We start from the raw sequence: 26,308 nt of genomic DNA, 5'->3' as shown, positions 1-26,308 counted from the left end.
GAAGCAGAGATCCCCAGGGTCAACCTGGGTTAGCCTTAAAAGACATTCAGTACTGATAGATTGCTATAACTCTGTCACCTTTGGGAACCACAGCCTATAACTAATCTATGTATATATGTTTTCCTGCTTTAGCCTATAAATAACTCTCATTTCTTTTACATAGTTAATACATTTTTAATTGGTTTACTATAGGATTGGATACAAGCATTGTCTTTGGTGTGAGATCTGAGGTAAAAACTGACTTGGGGTAAGTGACTGGGCTCTTGGGATTGGAAGAAACCGGAGTCTTTTGTGATCTTTGTTGTATAGCAACCAACTTTTACTAAGTCCAGCTTGCCTGGGTGGCAAGATAGACTGAAATAGCATCTGTGGTCCCATAGTAAGACTGTTATAGAGCTTCAGGACTTCACACTTGTTACTGGGTTGGTGAAATCTAATTATGGAACATACAACCAGTTTTGGATGTCTGCCCTGCTTTTTTGATAGTCTGCCCTGAGGCTGGCACTCACAGTCACAAACCACTTCAGACAGCATGAGAAAAATCTGCAAGCAGAATAAAGGAGAAGACAATGCATAGGGCAGAGACATGTCTGAATCAATACCTGAAATCCAAGCATCCGTGAACTTTAGAGTATTCAGAATCCAGATGTGGATCCAGATTGTGTGTGAATCCATCTCTAATGCGTATGGATTTACTTAAGGTTCAAGAAAACACAATAGAGTGACTAAAATCATTCAGAGTTTAACTCCTGTGATGTGTACTTGAAAAGAAAGATCTCCTTGCTGCAAGCTGTGGGAGAACAAAATACTATGGTAAGATTACTGAAGACAATAAATGTCTGAAACATAATTTGGATGTCACTTAGCATATGCCTCAGATTATAAATGTGAACACTACAGGTGCCTTATATTCTGCTGACTGTGAAGGCCTTGTAATTCTGATGAACGAATCACAAGAGGTCATAGGTTGCTACAAAAAAGAACCCAGACGATTACATGAAACTTATTCGACCTCTGTGGTTCTACATACTTGGATTAGAAATCTTACTTCCTACTTCTACAAAAAGAACAGGAGTACATGTGGCACCTTAGAGACTAACAAATTTATTAGAGCATAAGCTTTCATGAGCTACAGTCCACTTCATCGGATGCATAGACTGGAACATGTAGTAAGAAGATATATATACACACACACACACACACACACACACACATATACAGAGAAGGTGGAAGTTGCCACACAAACTATAAGAGGATAATTAATTAAGATGAGCTATTATCAGCAGGAGAAAAAAACTTTTGTAGTGATAATCAAGATGGCCTATTTAGACAGTTGACAAGAAGATGTGAGGATACTTAACATAGGGAAATAGTTTCAATATGTGTAATGACCCAGCCAATCCTCACACCTTCTTGCCAACTGTCTAAATGGGCCATCTTATCACTACAAAAGTTTTTTTCTCCTTCTGATAATAGCTCATCTCAATTAGTTAGCCTCTTACAGTTTGTATGGCAACTTCCACCTTTGCTGTATATGTGTGTGTGTGTATATGTATATGTGTACCGTAAGAGGCTAACTAATTGAGATGAGCTATTATCAGAAGGAGAAAAAAAACTTTTGTAGTGATAATCAAGATGGCCCATTTAGACAGTTGGCAAGAAGGTGTGAGGATTGGCTGGGTCATTACACATATTGAAACTATTTCCCTATGTTAAGTATCCTCACATCTTCTTGTCAACTGTCTAAATAGGCCATCTTGATTATCACTACAAAAGTTTTTTCCTCCTGCTGATAATAGCTCATCTCAATTAATTATCCTCTTACGGTTTGTGTGGCAACTTCCACCTTCTCTGTGTGTGTGTGTGTATATATATATATCTTCTTACTACATGTTTCATTCTATGCATCCGATGAAGTGGACTGTAGCCCACGAAAGCTTATGCTCTAATAAATTTGTTAGTCTCTAAGGTGCCACAAGTACTCCTGTTCTTTTTGCGGATACAGACTAACACGGCAGCTACTCTAAACCTTCTTAGTTCTAGCTGAGCTGAAAGTACAATAAATACATCCTTTAATGTAATATCATAGTTTCCCTGCTTTTAGTCTCAGCTAGGCCATGGAACTGCTAAGGTGCTTTGTTTTCTTTTAAATGAAAGAAGTTAACTGCATTGTTTTAAATTTGCAAAAAATGTTCAGCTTGACATTGTTTTGGCTGTGGAGAACATTTGAGGTTTCTTACCTGAAAGACTTATCGTGACTTGCAGTATTGTTAACCCCAACTGTTTAAAAAGCATGAGTCAGGCCCTAGCAAATCATAAGATTAGCTTAAATATTATGTGGTTAGAGACTCTTTCACTGCCCAGATAAACTTGCTATGCGCTGGAGAATTTCAGGGGAAATGGTGTTGCGGGGAAGGAAATCTTACTGATGAGTGACATATGGCATGTCTAAACTGCAGCGGCAAACTCATGGCTGGCCCAGGCCAGCTGACTCAGGCTTCTGGGGCTCAGGATAGGGGCTGTTTAATTGTGGTGTAGACATTCAGGCTCAGACTCTGGGACCTTCCCACTTTACAGGGTCCTAGAGCCCAGGCTCCAGACTGAGCCCAAACTTCTACAGTGTGATTAAACTGCCCAAACCCCATGAGCCTGAGTCAGCCGGCACAGTACAGCTGTGGGTTTTTAAATGCAGTGTAGACATACACATTGCACCTTCCATGGCTTCTCATGGTGGTTATAACCCACTACCAAAGTAAGTGGCTTCTGTGATTTGTATGTGATTTGACTGATGGATCCATTTACTCACAGATACACTTGTCAAATGCCAAAATCGTGTCTATATAGGCAGCTTATGTGGAACTGTAGAGCTGTGGTCTGCAGTGGACAGGTGTCAAGGCTAATTCCCCACTCTGGCACTTCGAATGCAGAAGGTGGGGGCCTGCAAAGACTCTAAAAATTAATACTGGCCACTGTAGGCTTGTATTAAACTCCCAAGGTTACAGCTTTTCTCTGACCTTGGATTGGTAGATGCTGCCACAACCCAAGTGCAGAACCCCTTTGAGAGACCAGGAAGGCGCACTTGGGAATTCCTTCCTGTGGGGTACCCGCAAGCCCTTCCCTGCCCCCCCCCCCCCCCCGGCTCTGGGAAGAACTGAGAAAGAAAAAAAAAAGAAAATCAGCAGTTGCCACCAGCTAACTAAACAGCATGTGCACAAACCTCTTAAGATACAAAAATCCAATTCTGTTCTTAAAAAAGGTAAATTTCATTTAAAAAAAAAAGAAAATACATCTGGGAACTCAGTCTATTGCCAGATTTTAAAAGAGCAACTACAAGGATTAAGCACCAAGAATAGCTTTCTTGAGGTCCAGCTTAAAGATTACAAGCAAAACAAAAGCACCTGGAGTTAGCACAGAGGAATCCACAAGCCATAATGAAATAAAAGGGATAAACCTAATCGCATCTTCCTTAACTTTTCCTGATCCACTTACATATCTGGAGTTTTAAATGAGTAGTTTCTAGATATGATATGGATGATTTTTTCATACCTGTCCTAAGCTTCTTACAGCATAACTGCTGCCCCGTCTGCCTCTCCCCAGTAGAACAACAGACAGACAGACAGACAAAAGGGGAGCCTTTTCTCAATTTAAAAAAGATCTAGCCTTCCCATTGGCTCTTTTGGCCAGGTGCCCACTCACTTCTTTTTACCTATGCATAGCAGTGAGCCTTTTTAACCCTTTACAGGTAGAGAATTAGAGAACAGCTACTAAGAGGGATTTTATAGCTACTGGCTGGCTGGGTGTTCATAAAAGGGAGCTACCCCATCCCTCTTTCAATTATCACAACAGGGGTTGAAGACCTCCTCACCTTACCTTCTGTGCTACAGAATTGTGCTGATTCTGCTGCCCAGGGAACTAGGGGTAAAAAGGAGAAGGCATAACTTACACCTTAAGAAAGCTGAAGAACTTAAGCGTCAAAACTCAATCCTACACTGAATCACTACAGCAGCATGTTTAAAGCTATTAAACCCATGGAAAACAGCATCTTGTACAGGGGGTAAAAAAATTGTTTTCCCAGCTTGTTCCTAATTAATGTTAAAAGGTTTAAAAATATTTTTGTTGACCAATTGATGACCATTTTGTATCCAAGACAGAACTTCAATAAAGTGCATGTAAAAGCTACAGTCTTAAAAATTATATTTACCCACAAATGAATAAAGAGCTAGATCCACAAAGGGATTTAGGCTTCTAACGGCCACTTTAGGAATCTAAATTGATAATTTAGAGTCTCAAAAGGTGACAGTGTTGACGTAATATACTTTGATTTCTGTAAATAGCACACAACATTTTGATTAAAAAACTAGAATGCAGCCAGTTATTGGGAAGTGGTTAATAAACTCTCTCTCTTTCTCCAGCTGGAAAGAGAGAATGGGTGAGATCTACGGAGCTACTTAGGCACCTACGCCCCAATTTTAGGCACCACTGCAACCCACAAAACTCCTGCTCGGCTGCTGCCTAACCTTCGAGTAGCCTGAACTTGCTTGGTGCCTAAGTTTGTGCAGTAAATATTCCCTAGATGCCTATGTTTTGGACTCTGAATATGCACACTGCTGCCTCACTTTAGGGTCCTGGACACTTTTCATGTACCTAAGCTCCAGAGTGATCCACAAACCAAATGATAGACAGGTGCTCAGCTGCCTTAGCCTTTACCTGCGCTACAGGGTAGGAGTGTGATTCCAAGCTCCCATAAACATACTCCTGTTAGCTGTCATCTTAGCTAGCAGGCTAAAAATAGTCATGCAGCTGCAGTAGTGTGGGCAGCAGCAGAGGAGGCAGCTAGATGCTGCAAGTGCAAACCCACCTGAATCCCATGTGTATATTTAATTGGGGAAGCAAGTCTGTACCACCACTCACTACTGCCCAGAAAACCCCCTTCTGTCATTGTAGCAAGTGTCTCTACTACAGCTGCTTAGCTGCAGTGTTACTGTGCTTGTACAAAGACAGACCCTGAGCATCAAAATGCCTCAGCCTTTTTTTTTTTTTTTTGGTGTGGATCTGGGACCCTAGCTACTCTTTCTTCCCTAAGCAGAGGGGGAAAAGCGAAAACAAATGAAACCAGAGTAAGGCTTTCTGATTATTGGGAGATTAGTCTCTCTCTTTTTACTTGTAACAGATGGACTACACCGTGTTGTAGCCATGTCCGTCCCAGTATATTAGAGAGACAAGGTGGGTGAGGTACTATCTTTTACTGGACCAACTTCTGTTGGTGACAGAGAGACAAGTTTTCTGTGTAAACTCAAAAGCTTGTCTCTCTCACCAACAGAAGTAGGTCCAATAAAAGATAGTACCTCACCCGCCTTGTCTCTCACAGATGAGCTACATCATTTCAGGAATTGGCACATAATTGAACTTCACAGACTGTTGTGGTTTGAATCTATGTCCAAGTGACACCATATTATATTTTATCTACTTGACCTGACAACACTTTCTGTTACAAAGAAAGCTGGATGAGATGTACATGATGTGTGCCCTTTAAGTGACATGCTTTTGTACTATTAATTAATACTCTGAGGTTGTTTGTGTTTAGCCATCAGCTTCATCTGGGGCAAGCAACAAGGTATGTCACAAGAGCACAGATAAGGAGCTGGTATAGTTATATATAAATGTTTTGTAGTTTGGAATTGAATGGCAAGCCCATTCTGACTTTAGGGGTGGGAACAATGCACATAATGGCAGAACATGTGTGGAAACAGAGGTATTAGGCCTTTCTGAAGAAAAATCTTAGCAGGGAAGGGTGAAAGGGGGGATCCACAGAAGCCTCTGTTAAATTAAACTCACTGGTCCCAATTCATCATTGCCTGAGTGTCCCTTTGCAGCTATCCTTGTCAGAGATTCTGGGCAGACATCCTCTTCAAAGATTCTGTACCCTTGCAAAGCCTACCACAGCCATTGGAGCAAACATGCAACTTGAGGGCTACCTAGCCTGTGTTGGGGACTGCACTGGTCCCTGGATGCTCCTGCCAAGTGGAGGTTCAAGCTATCTCACCTCTGTCCCTGCAACGGTGAATCTGCCCTGCTGAGTTTTGCTGCATGTTCTTTTCCGGGGAGATCCTATGGAAGAAGCCTGGGGTAAGGCCTATAAACCCAACATTATTTCCAATCTGTAGGCAAATCTTCTGGCTTCCATGTCCTCTATTCCTGGAGTTACTTTGCTCAGTGGTACTCCCATCACTTCTTGTTGGTATTGGCTTTAATTTGCCTTCCTGCCCTATGTCTGAACAAAGGCCCTCCTCTCTCTTCTGAGGTTCAGTAGTGGTCCAAGAGTTATTGGGGGTTAGAGTAACATTAACTGTAATAGCTAACTACTAAAATAAGGGGTAGCATTTACAAACATCAGATGGTTCCCCCAGACTTGCTGCCTCCTATTCTCACCATGCACCTTCCAACCCAGAGAACCCACATTCCATTGGGTCATATTACAGGATCATCTGCATTTATAGATTAATAGATTTTAAGGTCAGAAGAGAACATTTTGATCACATAGTCTGACCTCTTCCATAATATAGTCCAGAGAATTTCACCTAGAAATTCTGCCATAAAGCTCATCCATATCTTATAATGGAGCTGGAACATATATGTTTTCAAATGGACATCAGATCTGAATGACAGAAAAGTCAACACCATTCTTAAAGCAGAATCCTTCCTACAGACCCCCCCTTGGGATGATGTGGCTTTGCATTCTCCTGTGTCTAAATAGCAGACTTAGCCCAGTTCTTCAAGAAAGAGAGGACAGGATCTATAAATTCTTCCTGCCTTATGCTGAGGTCAATGCATAAATGAAACTTATGGATCTTCTGCTTTAAAAGCATAGAATTTCTCTCTATATATTTAACTCGAAGGTATTTTTGCTGGGTCATGATGGCATGTGTGTCCTTTTAAACGTGCTGTCTTTTCTCTGCAACATTTATCTGAGAGAAAATAACTTACTCTCGTTAAGATTGTTCACCTGTATGCTTTATTAAAAGAATGCTCAAGCTTTTGCAGTGACAAATGTCATTTATCAAATGGCCTGTGCTTTGTGTACAGGGCTACATTTGGGGGAAAAAAGTAATATCTTCAGATACGGGCTGACAGGAGCTCATTTTGTAAGCATTACAAATGGATGCTCACAAACAAGCAAGTGGTGCTTACCTAGAGTGAAAAGGAGATAAGTCCAGCTGACAAGAGAACAGAAATCTAATTGGCAAATTACTTCAATGGATTTTTTTGCCGGTCAATTAAAAGAAATTATTTGCTGCTGTGACCTCTCTAAATAATGGTTGGCCAAAGAAAAATCAAAGAATTCCTGGCAGAAGATAATCAGCAAAGATATTAATTTAATAGTCAGAGCCCAGAACAAGACAGATTGATTTATTGACTCTCTATATATGTAGGTTAGGCCTTTGAGCTCGCATGTTCATTTAAAAACAGCCCTATCCTTTTAGCTGTGTAAAGAATTATTTTTCTGAGGGTATTTTGTAACCAAGGTTAATGCTCTCTATCTGTTACCACAGGAACCTCAAACAGCAGGCTGCAGTTTAAAAAAGAAAACAACATATTGATCTGACTTACAACCTTCAGTACTGTCTGGATGGTGCACACAAAGGTAACTTTTTAATGGAAATTACAGGGTGTACCCAACTTGAATTTTGTTTTTTGTTTTTGTTTTTGTCATTAGTTTATAGAGAAAAAGGAAGAAAGAAGAGAGGAGGGAAAAAAAATCTTCAGTGCCATGGTAGATATATTATTCACATCTATGCAGTACACTCTTGATTGCTGACTGCATGTGTGTTTCATACTTGTATCATAAACTGATCAGTCCCGTATGGATGAACAACAGTCTGTTGTAGGACACTCACATGCTTCCAAATTAACTGGGACTGGGCCAAGTCTTGTCCTTGTTCCTAGCTCTGGCTCTCAAGGGCACATTCCCAGACTCAGACACCTCATCAGATCCCTTGCTTGGGACACCCAAGAACCTGTGCTTCAGCCTTCTTCAAGCAAACCGCTACCCCACCCGTGCCACCAACTGAATATTCCTTCAGAGTTTCAACTAATTCTGGGCTCTCTGACTTCTAGTTTAACCCTTTTTGGGGACAACGTGGCAGGGAAGCAAGGAACATAGGCTTAGCCAAGGAATTTCTTAACCACAGAAACTTTACTTTTAAACACAAGAGTTACAAGTCACAGACTTTTGCCAAATAACCAGAGTCCTGAGAAGCACCCTCTCCTAGTCGGACATCGCCCCTTCTGTGAGTCTAAGGCCTTCAGCACTTTAGGATAGGCAGAGTCCACCCCTATCTCGCTTTCTGCAACAAGTTCTTCTAGCTGGTGGTGATGGACAGCTCCCCTCACAGAGAAGCATTCCTCCTTCCCTTAAATATAGTCTCTGTCTCTTTTTGGATCTGTTCCACACGTATGCTTGTCCCTCCCCCCCACGGGACTCCTGTGTAATATAGTCCATTTTTCCATGGGGATGGGCTAGTAGCTGAGAGGTAATCAAAGTCAATGGCTCCTTTACTGAGGTCTTCTCAGAGATCATCCTTCTAGGAGATGTTAAGTCCCTCCAAGGGGAGGGAGGCCATTTGGAATGCAGTTAAATAAGCTTGCCTTGGGCAAGGTTGAACATGAGTTCAGCACATAACAAAAAATTGATATCCTAATCCAAAATGGAGTCTATATCATCAAACTGAAGTTCACAATTTGCCCCAGATATATCTCACTCTGTCACAACTTACATATTTACTGTATCAATGCCATTTTATTTCAACCTTAGGCTATGTCTGCCCTGCTGTAAGGTCTCCTGTGTAGCCGCTCTATGCCAGTGGGAGCCAGCTTGCCTGCTGGCATAATTAAACCACCCCCAACAAGTGGCAGTAGCAACGTCGGCAAAGAGCATCTCCTGCTGACATAGAATCGTCCACATCAGCACTTTTGTCGGTGAAACCCATATCAGTCGGGGGGGGGGGGGGGGGTGTTTTTTCCCACTCCTGATCAACAAAAGTGCTAGTGTAGACATAGCCTTAGTGTTAGTTGTTTTAGCAACTTCTAATGATGGCTAACGTACAGGCCCGTTGACAGGGGTGGGGAAAGGGGACAATTGCCCAGGGCCCCGGGTGATTTAAAAGGGCCTAGCAGCCGGGAACCCCGGACGCTTTTAAATTGCCCGGGTGGGCCGCAGGCCTCCTTGGCATGCACGATCGCTCCGGGGCCAGGCCCTGTGCTTTGAGGGCCCCACAGGCCAGCGCAGGGTCAGTCCTGGAAGTGATGGGAGGTCCCAGAAGTGACAGATTCGTCGCTTCCACCCTCTCCTCCACAGGATGGCCCTGGCTCTGGCCCTGGGGCCCGGAATTCCTGTCAGCAGGCCTGATAATGTATCTGAAATGAAAACTGAAGTCAAATGGGAATGGTTAGGGATTGTACAACACAAAGCAAAGGAAAACAATCAAGATCCAATATATACTATAATTTGAATGTGAATATTTGACAGAATCCCCTCCACCATTAATGCAAAGAGAAACAAAACAAGTGAAATAAAATATTTAAATAAAAAGATACAAGAACTGAAGAGGACCGGTTTAAAAGTAAAAAGGAGAGATGAAATTATTTCGCTCCTTCAGATAATGAAAACTACAGGTGAGATTTTTAAGGGACACAGCTTGTGTAAGCTGATGTTGCTCAATTCACTTGAAAACAAAAGAACTATTTCAGCTTGAACACCAGCTGAGGATCTGATAACTTAGATCTTCATAACACCCAATAAAGGTTATCTGAAAGGATGGATCAAATTATAAAAAAAACAAAACAACCCCCCCGCTCCCCCCCGAAATACAGAATTAGTTAGATTTCCGCCCCCCACCATCCCAATTAGCAGCAACTCTCACAGCAGTCATTGGGAGCTGATGGCACACAACACTTCTTTGGAGGCACTTCACACCTTGCAAGATTGGGCCCTTGGACTTCACATTAAATGCAATGCATATTAACATAAATAGCTGATAGTTTTCCATTCGGGGTAGTTTGTACTCTTAGGGTATAAATGTTGCCTCAGGAAATGGAAAGAGTGGATTTTGTAAGGGACAGTAACAAGCATGATTATTTTTCAGTGAACATGGGAAGAGTGAGCTAATGCCTGATCTGTGCCATTTTCTCAGCACCCTTTAAATCCCCTCACACATCTTTTCCTAAGAGGGGGGTGTTGGGTTTTTTTAATATGGTTATATTAAAATAGGATTTTTACGAAGAGAACCATTCAGGTAACTTGAGCACTGAAGGGATGAGTATGCAAGTATTAGACATGAAATGCAAAAAGAAAGTGAGTAATTTTAATTATGCATGAGCATGAATGGGTATTTAATGAAATAGACCTTAAGGGTTTTTATTCTAGTTGCTATTGCAAAATGATTCATATTTAGGATAGAAGTTATATTATAGGAAAAATCATGAAGGAAATTCAAATCCTAATAATGTTAAACACTATGTTACAATGAAAATGCTAATAGTAGCATGAAAGTAACAGAGATAATGAGAATAAATTAAATTACTTGAATTAGGCTTAAATTAACCACCGATAATGTAAACTTGTAGATCAAAAGCTAGATTATTGAAATATTATTCTTTTACCGCAAGCACTCTGTTGGAAATCTTTTCAAATAAGTTTTGTTTTAAAAAATAAATCTTTATGCAAGTTACTATCTATAAACAAGTTTAACATACATGTAATATTGGGTGAAATTTCTAAATATTTATTTGATGCTTTCATTACTAAATCACTACTAAAACAAGTAATCACTACTAAAACAAGTAACATATTGTGATTATTTCAGAACTACTCATGCTGCCACAAAGAACAGGCAGAAACAGAAATGATTGGATAAAGCCGTTAGGAGAAGGTGACACTTTATAGTTCATTCCAGAAAGATACAGATCACAAATGCTATTATGTAGTATTATTATACAGTAAAATTGAAAAAACAAATGTCAGATTGTTTATTCTGAGCTGGCAGTGTTATCTTTCTTCAAAGACAACAGACACTTCGGTATTGTTTCCTTTTAGAAGTTTTTGGTGTCAAGCCAGAGTGTCAGGTACACATGCAGTTTAACACAGTATAATGCAAGAATCAGACAGTATGCCCCAGTTCAAAATAGCATTTAAGCATGTGCTTAAATTTTGTCTCTATTCAGGATAGCACTTAAGCTTGTTCTTGCCTTCAGCAGGATTTAAGTAGATGCTTAAATAACTTTCTTGAATCAGGATACTTCCTTGAGTCCTGGACCTGTTGAACAGATTCTGATCTCACTTAAACCAGCACAAAGCTGCATTCCATTTGCAGTTCCTCCCAAATTAAACATACATAAATAGAGATCAGAATCTGGCTCTGAGATCTAAAGATATAATCCTGGCTCTCTTGAAATTACTGGAAGTTTTGTCATTAATTACATTGGTATCAGGATTTCATCCTAAATCTTTAAGTCAATGGGAGTTTCACCTGAGTATGAACTGGAAATATGACCCCCTTTCCCACTGAAGTCCAAAGGTAAACTTCCATTGACTTCAAGAGTACCATTACTAGGCAACACAACTGACACACAAGCAAAAAACTTAAAGACGACCACATTTTCTTTCTAGGTCAGGCCTTCGCTAACATTTCATATAGCTCGTATCCAACTTTAAAAAACATTTCACTAAGTCTGAGTAATGTTTAAGAATATGAGCTTGTTTTGTGTTCCTTGATACTTTAGTATCTGCAACATCTCAACAGTGATGCGTGCATGGTTGAATAATGCATATTTATAGTTTCACATAAGCTATGTTTATGAATATTCATGGACAAGCAACATTATTAGTATATGCCGGATAATGAATATCAATGAATACTTTGTTCACAGGAAAGGAAGCCAAGTACAATATGAGATGAACATAGATATTTTCATTAGGAAAAGACAATGGGTAGCCAGCATTTTGGGATCAAATCAATCTCTTGCAGGCGATGCCACCTTTGGCACCTCTAATGTAAATAGTGTTAAATTGTTTTACTACAAGTTTGCTTACTTTGCCAGGAAGGTTATGGTGGTTTGTTAGTTACACTGACCTTTTATCTTTTTTCCAGGGCCACAATAGGTACAAGTTTGATTAAACCAAATATTTGATAACAATCAAAATAAAGCAATTATGCTTTGCATTCAGTGAATTAACATTGTCCCTTATCTCTATAAGCTTCTAATTTTATGACTTTACATGGCAGATTTAATCCGTATTAGTTCCCATATCAGGCTAGATGACAAATGTCAACCAGATTCACACATTATAAGCAAAGATGAACCACAGAATCCTCCATTACATATGTATAAGAATGATTTCCATAAATGTGTCACATTCAGAAATGTTTTACAGCTAATTCCTCAGCATTAAACCAGGAGTAAACAAACTGTGTTAGCATGAAAAATGGTAAAAAAAAAACCTCAAAATACACCTTTACATTTTCAATGTAAGTCACTATAGATTAACACTCATTAATACTTCCCGGAGAAAAGAATGCAAAATGGCTTTTACATCAGCATTAGATTTTTTTTCTTGCAAAATGGAATGTGGATGACTAAAGCTTATAAGGAAGGACCTTTTCATTTACAATTGTTCATCTTATCTATGTTGACACAAAATATTTCCTTTCAGTCAGTCCTCCTGCATTCTGAAAGAACAAAGCCAGCTAATAGTCTGCAATCATTGAAATTAGAGATGAAATGGATGACTAGGTCTTTTCCATCTCATATTTTGGTATGTTTTATTGTTGTTCTTCCAGGATAAAGCATACAGTAGCTTATACTTTTTTATTTTAATTTCTATTATAATGCTTCTGAAAAGCTCCATTCATTAGTTGCTCTATGAGTACAAAACATTTTTAAAAGGAGTAGATTTTTTGTAATGTATCTCCAAATCTACCTTGCAAGAAATGAACATCCATCTGAAAGAGTAAGTGACATCATGTTACATAAGCAAAACTATTCTCAGTATAACTGGAGTGGAATCAGTCTCTTTAAAAAACTAAATCCTCATCTTTGAGTATCTTCCATAAGATCAACTGGAGCTGCATTAAGACATTTTAACCTAGGAATAAAGCTGAAGGAAACTAAGTTTACAGTGCTTGAATGCTCTTTAAAATTGCTAGAAACCATTGTTCATTCCCTACTTATCTCTAACCCAAACTATAGCAACTTCCAGCTTTTGGCCTTACAGTCTCGCACGAGACAACCTTCAAGCCCATCTAACATGTAGCTAAGATCTTCTTCTTCACCAGCTGTGTTGTCTCCATCTCTCTCTGAATTCCTGCATTGGCCTAAAATATTCTTCTGCATCGGATTCACAGACTTCATCCTTGCCTTCAATAGATTCTTTGATTGCTATATCTTGGGCAAATATTTTGTCCTGTGTTAGGACTACTTTGTGCCACTGGGGAGCAGTACACATTAATATTAAAGCGCCCCCAAAATGGCTGAGGCATCTTTTTGTGATGTACTGTGAATACAAGAGTACTTGCATGTATAGGGATGGGAAGGGTTCATCACATGCCATTACAAGCCAGTGCAGAGTATAGCAGCCCTTAGACATCTCTTACCTGTGCTTGGCACCAATTTGCCCTCCCAGCCAACACTAAGATTGTGGAAGGTGGATTAGATTCACCTTTGCTTCCTTCCTAGCTGCACTGAACTTTACTCCATCACATCCAGGGACTGAACCCCTTGCCTCTCATCTCCCATCTCCTCCTGTGCCTTACACTCCCATCATGACATGTCTTAATTCTTTCTTAGTCTATTCCCCCACAAGTGACTTGGATCCAGATCCTCAAAGGTATTCAGGTACCTAAATCCCATTAAATTCAGTGGAAGTTAGGCACCTAAATACTTTGAAAGACTGGGCCTTTGTGTCTTTTCCCATGTCAACCCCCACACCACAAAAGCAGATCCTATATGTCAGTCCACCTCCCCTTCCTCCCTCAAACCCCTCAAGATTCCCTCCTTTTAATTAGCCTTATGTGCTCAACTCCATTTCCCTGGCCATGCCTGACTTTGCTCCCTTGGTCATTAAATGTAAATAACATTAACAACACCAAGTACAAAATATTGTTCATTTTATAAAGAAACCAACTACACGTTTATATAAAGAAGCATCCGGAGAGCTTTCTGTAACCCTTGTCTTTATTGCCTTTATCTCTGTGTTTACAATCCTATGCTCTCCTCATGTAGGGCTGGATTCTGATTCCACTGAAGTCGTTGGGGGAAGGAGGGTTGCCATCATCTCCAATAAGAACAGGATGAGGCCCTTGGGTTACATAAAAACTCCTTGAGATACTGACTTGTCTTTTCTTAAAATTCATTTTTAAGGTGACACCAGCACATGCCACCATTGAAATAGTTACCCATATTACTAATAATCTTCAGATTTGTCCAATCCATTTATTCCAGAATTTGTGAATTTGGCAACAAATGAAATTTCACTATTATGAAGGCAGCAATAGAAATTCCATCTCTCTGCCATGAGCTTCAGCGCAAGTAACATCATAGAGAAGAAAACCCTGACATTTTCCCCACCTTTCTCCAACTCTTTAGTCAGTATTGGAATAAACAGCTGTAAAATAGAGGGAAGGCAGTCGTGATCTCCATTCCATTTTCTATCTGTACCAAATAACTTTCTGCAGTAAAGAACAGAGAAACAGGGCCTCCTAAAGGAGAATGGAAACTGGCTAACTGCCTGGTCCACAGTGAACAAAAAGCAGAGTCAGGTAGAGTTACAGTCATTTATGCTCCAGCCAAGCATGGCGGAAAATTCTGAGACTGAACAAACAAAAAGTTGGGGAGAAAATAGTCACAACAACTCTATCCCTTGAAAGCAATTAAAGAAAATATTTTAAAAAGTCAGAGGAGTAAAATTACTATCCAGCTGGACTGCCTTAAAGTAGAATTGAAGTAAAATATCTGGTCATACTAGAGTAATAGAGAAAAGTGAGGATAACATTTACTAAATTGGAATCCTGCTTTACAAAAAAGGTCACAGTGATGGACTTTGTCAAGCTTCTCTAATTTATCATGACAAGTTTTCCTAGACTTAATATGCATCTTCTTGGACTCCCAGAGGGGAATAAAGCTGAAGATGATATTTAAAAAGGTACTAAAGTACTTTCCACTGAATTCCAAACAACCAGGACCCAGCCTTGGAGTTTGCTGAATCTTCTCAACTCTCACTGAAATTAATGGGAGGTACGGGCACTCAGCACCTCAGAGGATATGCATAAGTTATTGAAACGGAGAACTGATTACCATCACAGTGGTCCACACCATGTGGCTTGTTGCTTAACATCTCCATTTTACTACAAGCATAGGAATTGACCTTGCAAGGTGTCGGGTGTCCTTGACTCCCATTGACTTTGATGTGCCGGGTCCTGTAAAGTAATGAGGCCCTTCCTCTCAGTGCTGAGCACCCTCTTCTCCAACTGTTATCAAAGCGAACTTAGTACTTTCAGCACCTTGCAGGGTAGAACCCTAGTTCTGGCCTTAATACACACTGACCAAATATTATTCAGCTAAATTATTCCTGTTGACAGATTATCTACCTGAGGGTGACCAAGTCAGATGAAATTTCATAGAGGTGGAAAAAAACTGAGATAAAACATGACACTAGATACTCCTGAGGTACCTTCCAACCCTGATATTCTATGATTCTGTGTTCTTTCCTGCAAAGCTTTGGGTTGAAATTCAAAGGACACTTTCATTTGCTACTGAATCAGAAGTGGTCCTGAGTTTCTTGGAGTGCTATCTGTTATGATACAAACAACATGTGCCCAGTCACTGAAAAAGCTTGAAGAATCTCTCCCACACATGTGAAAAAAAAAATGGCACCAATTCAGCAAGGTACTTAAGCACATGCGTAATTTTAAGTACCCAAGTATTCACATTAAGTTTGACAGGATTGCTTAAAGTTAGGCACAAACTTAAGTCTGTTGCTGATTCAGGACCTTTATCATGAAGATACAATCAAGAATGAAGGTCTGTTGTGCTTGTTGCTGGTACTGCTGATCTGTGCAACAAGTCATGTGCAAGTTATTTCCTTGGTAATGAAATAATTGGGTAAAAAACTTTGAAAAAAGAAATTCACACACAGAAAAATACAGTTAATTAGGACTGTCAGTCTGGGGCAAAAGGAAACCTTCATTTTTAATTGTTAGTCTGGTATTATTCATTTAGCTTCAGCAAATGGCTGGGAATTTGAATTTAGAGAGTTAGTATGCCCTTATTAGAGGATCCTTACAACACTTAGGTGCCTTTGAAGTAAGGTGGAGAGATCCTTATTCCTTTCTCTCACACCAGTTTGTATCACAATTGACTTACTTGGCTCTGATCCAGGAGAGTATTTAAGCATGTGTTTCACTTAAAGCAGGATTATCATTTGCTACTGGGCAGTTGCCTCTCCCCTGCTCCACCCCCAAGGTTTTTCATAGGTCTATATGCTCCATTATGACTTCCACTTTCTGCCTCCCAAAGACTTTTCAGTATATAACAACATATCATATTCTCTAGTCTGACACATCCTTCCCCAGATGCCCACCCTGGAATTTTTCTGAAATGACACCCCTTATTTCAGAAACATGAGTAGTTCTGTCAGTGTCAATGAGACTACTCATATGTCTAAAGTTAAGCAAGTGCTTTTTGTTTGCTCCCATATGAGAAGGGTGTATATCCACATGTAAACAAATTATGGATGGAAAACTAAGTCAAAAAAATGTTTCCTGGTAGCATTTTCCGAAACACTTCCAGTTCCACATACAGGATCACTTAGACATGCAGAACTGCAGGATCTCAATGTGTGGATGAGATGATGATGCAGGGAGAAGGGGTTAAGGTTTATTAGGGTCTGGGGAACTTTTTGGGAAAGGAGGAGACTCTAGAGGAAGGATGGGTTCCACCTAGAACAAAATGGAACCAGATGCTGGCATGTAACTTTAAAAAGGTTTAAGATGAGTTTTTAAATGAAGGCTTAGAGAAAAGCTGACAGGGTCCAGAGGAGCATACAGTTTGAACAGAGCCATCCGTTAGGGGAGAATCTATTACCATGCATTTTCTATATCTAGTAAAGAGGATAGGATAGAAGTTGATAAAATATAGTTAGGAACTGAAGAGAAACAAAGTTAAATGAAAAAAAAATACATCAGATAATGGTATACAGCTAAATAGTGACAAATTTTATAAGTGCTTGTATAAAAATGCTGGAAGTCTAAATACTAATATGAGGAAGTTGAGTGTCTGGTATTCAATGAGGATATTGATATAATAGGTATCACAGAAGCTTGAGGGAACAATGATAATCAATGGAGCATAACATTACCAGGAGTGTTAAAAATACATAGGAATGACAGAGTATTCCAAAAATGCTGGTGCAGGAGAGGCACTATATGTGAAAGAAAGCATAGAGTCAAATACAGTCAAAATCTTAAATTAATCAAACTGTACCATATAATCTTGCATAAGAAGAAGATAGCAGTAGGAATATACTACTGACCACCTGACTGGGATGGTGAAATGGTTTGGGAGATTAGAAAGGCTATAAGAATAGAAAACACAATAATAATGGGGGGTTTCTGCTGTCGCCATATGGACTGGGTACATGTCACCTCGGGGTAAGATTCAGAGATAAAATTTCTAGACACCATAAATGACAGCTTCTTGGAGCAGCTACTCCTTGTGGAACCCACAAGGGGAGAGGCAATTCTTGATTTAGTCTTAAGTGGAGCTCAAAATCTGGTCCAAGAGTTGAATATAGCTGAACTGCTTGATAACAGCGACAGCGATATAATTATATTTATTATCTGGGAGGGGAGGGAGAATACCATAGAAGCCCACCACAGTACCATTTAACTTCAGAAAGGGGAACTACACAAAAATGAGGAAGGTAGTTAAATGGAAATTAAAAGGTATACTCTCAAAAGTGAAATTGCTGCAGGCTGCATGGGAACTTTAAAAAAAAAACACCATAAGAGAGACTCAAATTATATATATCCTAATTGTTTTTTTTTTTTAAATAGTAAGAATACCAAAAATGTGCCACCATGTCTAAACAAAGTAAAAGGAGCAGTTAGAGGCAAATAGGCATCTTTGAAAGATTGGAAGCTAAATCCTACTGAGGATTATAAAAAGGAGCATAAACTCTGGCAAGTCAAGTGCAAAAGTATAATTAGGCAGGCCTCAAAAGAATATGAAGAGCAACTAGCAAAAGATTCAAGAACTAACATCCTAAAATATCTTAAACAATTAGTGGGGTCACTGGATGATCAAGATGCTAAAGGAGCACTCAAGAAAGATAAGGTCATTGTGGAGAAGCTAAATGAATTCTTTGCATGAGTCTTCACTGCAGAGGATGTGAGAAAGATTCCCACACCTGAGCCTTTCTTTTTAGGTGACAAATCCAAGGAACTGTCCCAGATTGAAGTGTCAGTAGAGTTGATAAATTAAACAATAATAAGTCACCAGGACCAGATGGTATTTGCTCAAGAGTTCGGAAGGAACTCAAATATGAAATTGCAGAACTACTAACTATCATTTCAATCAGATGCTGTGCCATAAGACTGGATGTGACACAAATATTTGGAAAAGGCTCCAGAGGCAATCCTGGCAATTATAGTCCAGTAAGCCTAAATTTTATGTCAGGCAATTTGGTTGAAACTATAGTAAAGGACAGAATTATCAGACACAGAGATGAACATGATTTGTTGGGGGAAGAGTCAATGTGGCTTTTGTAAAGGGAAATCATGCCACACCAATCTGTTAAAATTCTCTGAAGGGGTCAACAAACATATGGAAAAAGCCAATCTAGTGGATATAGTGTACTTGGAGTTTCAGAAAGCCTTTGACAAGGTCTCTCATTAAAGGCTCTTAAGCAAAGTAAGCAGTCATGGGATAAGAAGAAAGGTCCTCTCATGTTTCAGTAACTGGTAAAAAGTCAGGAAACAAAGGGTAGAAATAAATGGTCAGTTTTCAGAATTGAGAAAGATAAAATAACGGTGTCTCCCAAGGGTCTATATTGGGACCAATGCTATTCAACATATTCATAAATGAAAAATGGAGTAAACAGTGAGGTGGCAAAAAGTTTGAAGAAAATACAAAATTACTCAAAGTAGCTAAGTCCAAAGCTGATTGTGAAGAGTTACAAAGGAATCTTACAAAACTGACTGACTGGGCAACAAGGCAATAAAATGGCAGATGCAATTCAACATTGATAAATGCAAAGTAAAGCACCACTGGAAAGCTTAATCCCAACTATACATACAAAATGATGGGGTCTAAAGTAGCTGTTACCACTCAAGAAAGACATCTTGAAGTCAGTGTGGATAGTTCTCTGAAAACATCTGCAAAATGTGCAGTGGCAGTCAAAAAGCTAAGCAGAATGTTAGGAACCATTAGGAAAGAATAGATAATAAGACAGTAAATACCATAATACCACTATATAAATACATGTTACGGCCACACCTTGAACACTGGATGCAGTTCTGGCTGCCCAATCTCAAAAAAGATATATTAGAATTGGAAAAGTTACAGAGAAGGGAAACAAAATGATTAAGGGTATGGAACAGCTTCCATGTGAAGAGAGATTTAAAAGATTGGGACTTTTCAGCTTGGAAAAGAGTCGACTAAGGAGGGATATGTTCATGGTCTATAAAAGTGAAAGTGAATAAAAAAATGTTATCTACTCTTTCATGTAAGACAAGAGCCAGGGGTCACCTAATGAAATTAATAGGCAGCAGGTTTAAAACAAACCAAAGGAAGTACTTTGTCTCACAATACGCAGTCAATTCGTGTAACTCGCTACCAGGGGATGTTGTCGAGGCCAAACTACAATTGGGTTCAAAGAACAATTAGATAGGTTCATAGAGGATAGGTCCATCAATGGCTATTAGCCAAGATGGTCAGGGATGCAACCCTATATCCATCGTGTTCCTTGCTTCTGACTGCCAGAAGCAAAGAGTGAACAAAATGGGATGGATCACTTGATGACTGCCCTGTTCTATTCATTCTCTCTGAAGCACCAGGCATTGGCCATAGACTACTGGTAGATGGGACCATTGGTATGTATGGCAGTTCTTATGAGCTCTGAAAGAAGTTAGTTCCATGGTCATTCTTCTCTCGTACAGGGAATAAAAACAACAAAAAAGACTGAAGTTTTTATTATTGTTTTTTTCCCCCATGTTTCTTCTTTTATTGTGTGTTTGCAGGGATGTGAGGAATTTACTGTAACAAATGTGATGTCAGTTTATCTAAACCTTTTTTAGTATTAATAGTGAGGTGGAGGAGAGGGAGGCGAGTCTGAGAATAAGTAAATAAATAAATAAATAAATAATAAAAAGAACGTGGGACTTGGACCTTTGTCAAGTCCACCTAGTTCTGAATTTTACTAAGAAAATCAGGATTTGACACAAAAGTGAGATTATGGAAATCTTAAGTTTTTATTCTTAAAGATGACTGACGATATTTGCAAACTTAGGGCCAGAATGTGAACTTCACACTCGCAGTGGTGAGCAGTTAGTCCTAGGAGTAATCCCATTGAAGCCAATAGGACTACTTGTGTAACTACACATCAGGGCAATAAGCAGTTCACAAACTGGCCTTTAGAATCCTATGCTGTAATCTGAACATTTTCAAGTAATTTATACATGACCATGTACTTCATTTTATAGTAGGACAATGGCCTGCACAAAAATTAGAAGATATGAGGTTAGGGGCAGATAGGGAGGTAACAAAGTGTCTAGGGACGTTGGGGTAGGTGTGTGTTTGGAGGGAGTTCTGGCTGGTAACTGGGTTTCCTGGGTGGAGTCTGCAGTAGGTACATGCTGAGAAAGGGGGAGTGCTATTTGGAGTGCATCCTGGGATGTCAGATAGTGCTGGTTTTTGCTGGGGCTGAGTGAGTTCAGGGATGTCTTTGAGTGCTGGAGTAGATGGGCAGATGCTGCCTGGGAGGAAGGCTAGCATCTGTAGCTGGGGAAGTAGTGGCTAGGAACAGTAGATGATAGAGATGTAGCTGGGTTCTCTCTAGAGAGCAAGGGTTGGGGCTGGGTGTCTCTGTGACCTTGGATCTGGCTACAAGGCAGGGGCTCCTGCTAGGTCTTTGGGGCAGAGTTTTGGTTTGGGAGCTGGTAGGAGGCAGGAGTTCAGAGGCTCCATGGGAGAAAGGAAGCCTTGTTAGTCAGGCAGGGTGTTGGTCTTGGGTCTGTCTAGGGCATCCTGGAGTTAGCAGTGAGCCTTCTTGCCTTCTGTCCCCCAACCCAACTAGCCCTCAGAGCTGCGATGCCACTACCACATCCCATCTGCCAGCTGAACTTCCTAGCACTCACAGAGTGGAGTCTCCAGCTAACCAGAAAGAAGTATCCAGTCCCCTCAATGCCCTTGGATGGTCCTACCTTCTCTCTACATGCTGGTGACTAACACAGGTGATCTTCTCGGTACTACCATTATATATTTGTGGATTATGCCTTGCATGAAGAGAGGAATTCATTTTTTGAGGACATGAACAATGTGTATAACAGATTGTCTCCTTCCCATTACAGTTTCTCTGGTCAGTTATCCATTAACTGTTCAGTGACTAAATATATAGCTGTCAAGGTTCCTTCCCCACTCTGAACTCTCAGATACAGATGTGGGGACCTGCATGAAAGACCCCCTAAGCTTATTCTTACCAGCTTAGGTTAAAAGCTGCCACCACCAAAGTGTTACACAAAGAACAGGGGAAGTGCCCACTTGGAAACATCTCCCCCCCAAAATACCCCCCCCCCCCCAAGCACTACACTCCCTTTCCTGGGGAAGGCTTAATAAAAATCCTCACCAATTTGCATAGGTGAACACAGACCCAAACCCTTGGATCTTAAGAACAATGAAAAAGCAATCAGGTTCTTACAAGAAGGATTTTAATTAAAGAAAAAGCAAAAGAATCACCTCTGTAAAATCAGGATGGTAAATACCTTACAGGGTAATCAGATTCAAAACACAGAGAATCCGTCTAGGCAAAACCTTAAGTTACAAAAAGACACAAAAACAGGAATATACATTCCATTCAGCACAACTTATTTTATCAGCCATTTAAACAAAACAGAATCTAATGCATATCTAACTAGATTGCTTACTAACTCTTTACAGGAGTTCTGACCTGCATTCCTGCTCTGATCCTGGCTAAACCATCACACAGACAGAGATCCCTTTGTTTCACCCCCTCCTCCAGCTTTGAAAGTATCTTGTCTCCTCAGTGGTCATTTTGGTCAGGTGCCAGCAAGGTTATCTTAGCTTCTTAACCCTTTACAGGTGAAAGGGTTTTTCCTCTGGCCAGGAGGGATTTAAAGGTGTTTACCTTTCCCTTTATATTTATGACACTAGCTCTTGACTCTATATACCTTACTATAACAGTTTCTAAAGGGTGGTTATTACTGTAAGTTAAAAATCCACATTTCATAATGTCCTTGTTTTGTACTTATCATTAGCTTGTTTGAATCCATTACAAATTGTTGTGTAAATATTTCTAGTCTATAAAAATAGATTAGGAAAACAATAAGATTACATAGTTAAGCACCCAAAAGTCAAGAAGTGCCAAAAAGTAAAGGATGCTTGTACAACCTATGCTTTCTACTCTTTATACCTATGCATGATGATACACACTTCAATTTCATGATCACATCCTTTTATTTTGGCAGATCCCTTGCCTCATTCATTGCACATGTTAGACAACGCATAGTGAAACAAGAAGATGTGCAACATTTATTTTCCTGAAACTTACTAGAATAGAAGAGAAAAATGGCATTGAAGATGAATCACTATCAACCAACAATAAATAAATTAGCTTTTCTATGGACATTCAGTTACACTTATTTTTTAAATATACCTTATTCAGTTATCTATAAATATATATCCATAGTCTGACTGCTAAGGATAAAAATAATGTAGTAATGTTTTACACATTACATTATTTTTCCTTAGCATTTTAACTATGGACCCCTGCTTCATTTACTGTGTGCCATTTAAACTGTGCTCTGAATAAGGTAGGCCTTTTTAACTATTATTTGTATTACCATATGATGTAGGAGTCTTAGTCATGTATGAGAATCACATTATGCGAGGTGCTGTACAAACCCAGAAGGAAAAAAAAGACTAAAATTCTGATCTTTGCAGTGTTGTTAAATACTCCAAGTGGGCCGACTAAAAATAATTTTTATGTTGAGAAAAGTAATTCCTTTTTGATTTGTATCTCAGTGCAGCATGTTAAGAGATGTCTGGTTTTTATTCTGCCATATAAACCACTTATATTGTTCTAGGTTAAGTAAAAAATATTGATTTCAATCTATAAGGAAACAGAATTTGATAAAGAATGAAGGTATGTTCATTTTTAATAAAGCATTCCTCCCATGAATGATACAGGAAGACTGGGCCCTCTCTTGAGGTCTGCCTGTATGTGTTGAATCAGCAATTCAGTATTTATCTTTTGCATTTTTAAAAGTCAGTTTGCACTTTTAGGGCTGTATTATCTTTTCTAAAGATTCTCTCTACAAATGAGGAGGAGGAGGAGGAGGAGGAGATGATGTGCATCAGAGACCTTTAAAACCTGGAAAAAAATATTTTCAGCATTTCCATTATAATGGGACTTATTATAGTTCAAGACTCGCTTTAGCCCCAGTCATACATTTATGATGTCATTGTGTGAGAGAATTTGCTTGCTCTCTAAATTACATAAACATGAACATTTTCTTTCTTTTTTAATACTAACAAAATGTTTACTATGTACGTGTCAGCATTTGGCTTACAGAATGGATAGCCATTCTCCTATCCCCAGAGTGTTGAGAGTCCTGGAGTACCAGAGTCCCTATGTTTAGGCAGAATCCTCAATGCAAGGAGAAAGCCTGTGCCATGTTAGCATCTCTTAGGTCAGGTCTGGCAGCTTCTCCAAAGTCCATATGTGACCTTGGCACTGCTCTTGGATGCCACTCATTGGCTTTTCCTCCTATGAAACTAGCATCTCCATTGTCTCCCGGGGAAGACAATCAGCACATGTTCACCAATACTAACGGCTAAATGATAATGGAAGGCTAACCGGCATCCTGTTTATTTAAGAGTGAATGGCAAAAAAAAAAAAAAATCATGTAGTCTTATTTGTGTGTGACAAAACTGAAGCAACTGTGCTATTTATTGGCCGGAAAAATAACTTACAACATTTAAAATGAAGTTACCACTATCCCACATCATAGTCCTTTTCTGATCATCCTGGTCACGGAGTGCCTTGTCTTTCCCCCAATTTATTACAAGCTCCCCTAGTCAGAGCAGTGTTCTCATGTCTCCCTAAATTGGAAAGTTTTACATACATCTCTGTTAATATCATCTCTTCCACTCCTACAGGTTCATTGCAGAGTTGGTCTCTAAGCCACATTCCTGAGGCATGTAAAGCTTCTTCTACTCGCCCTTTCTTCAGAGGGTCATCATGTAAAGAGAACTTATTTCTGCTTACTAGCCCACTCTGCCTCTACTCCTCCCTCCAACTTGCCCTTTCTCAAAAAAGCATATGCAGTACTAAGTCTGCAGTACTCAGGAAAGAAAATAAGTATTCGCAGAAACTGGTACTGGAGACATAAGCTCTGGAGACACTCATAAGCCTCGGGAACAAGCAGGATCTCATGATTTATATTGAGTGCATATAAAACTAATGAAAAAGAGTATATACACAAACCAATAAACTTGCCCAGTGCAAAACCAAAACAGTCTAGACAACTGAGTGCTTGAAATAACTTTTTCCTTCCTTTTTACTAATCTGCCTATTACCCTTACCCCTGAGACTAAGCAAGGAAGGAAGCTTTCTACTCAAAAACCTCTTTCCAAAGTCACTTCCTGCCAGGGCAATCCACTGCCAGTTTCTCTTGGTCCTCCCTTCTCTACATATATACAAGAAAGGGGTGTCAAACGGTAAGCCCACCAATCTCTTGTAAAGGAAAGGAGTCATTTCTCCTCAAACTTTTAATTATCTTTTTAAAAAAACAGCTACAAGTGGTGAATTTTTTGAGGAACAGAGACTTTTCCTGTTCTAAGTGTAGTATATACTGTTTTTTGTTTTATTTTGTTTTTAAAGAAAAACTTGAGAAAACTGGCTTCTACACTTTAAGGATCCAGAGTTCTGAAGGACTGACTAGTGGGCCAGAACAAATGTGAATCAGAGAAGGTACCATCTCTTCATGTGTGTTTGTGGACCACCTACCACACTGGACTCCTAATCAGGATCTCAGGGGGCTACCATAAATATACATACTAAAACAGTAATAAGAATGGTAACAGTAGCAACCTACAAACATTCCTCTACTAACCAGCAATATTCACTCAACTAGAACAAAAATAGTTTAAGCTAACAAACCCCTTCAGGCAAAAAAAAAAAAAAAATGTACAAATATAGGTCTTGACCCAGGCCCTGAAAATTAAAAGACTGTGGTTCTGTCACAGAAGGTTATGAGTTACAGAGTTGATGGCCCACTTCTATCATCCTGACCCCTTCAATTGACATTCAGAGACTTTCCAACATGATCTTAACCACTGGAATGACATGTTCTCTGGGTTCTTCTGACTATAGGAAAGATGAGCCATCATCAAAAAATAGTTCAGCTGTTTGTCCAGTGCTTATTCACGTTATTCATAGCTTTGCAATCTGAAAGATTTAGTTTGTAACCTTGTAAGAAAATGCTTTTGGTAGAACTTGAAATGCTTCAAGGATAGCCCTTTTTATCCCTTTTTTCCGGTTCTGGTTCCCAGTACAACTGGAAACCACTAGTGCAGAAGTTGACAGGAAGGAAAAATAGTGGGGGGAGAATTAGTCCTGAAAAAATACAAAGGTGGAAATGTGCTTATTGTTTCCTCAGACTAGTTCACATATTCTTAAGTATTTTTGAGTGGGAGGAATTGATTTGCTATCAACCAGAAAAACTGTATGATTGCACATTAGCCTGAAATGTTTTTTTTTTCCAACTTCCCTTAATAATTGTCTAACGTGTTCCCATTAAAAGTTTAACATTGTTGCATTATGGTGCAAGACTATTTAAGATGAGCTATGAACAATTATAGAGCCTTGCTAAATCAGTTTAACATAGCTAAATTCCTAAGTTTCTTTCCAAGCATGTGACAAAAGTACTGAATGCCGATCTACTATTATAAGTTGACATCTTTTGTAGCAAAACTGTTGTACTAATCCTGCATTTTTGTAATCTTTTACAGTTCCTAA

The sequence above is a fragment of the Chelonia mydas genome, chromosome 1 (genome assembly GCF_015237465.2).
Source record: "Chelonia mydas isolate rCheMyd1 chromosome 1, rCheMyd1.pri.v2, whole genome shotgun sequence".
NCBI classification, from domain to species: domain Eukaryota; kingdom Metazoa; phylum Chordata; order Testudines; family Cheloniidae; genus Chelonia; species Chelonia mydas.
This window is presented reverse-complemented; position numbering follows the sequence as displayed.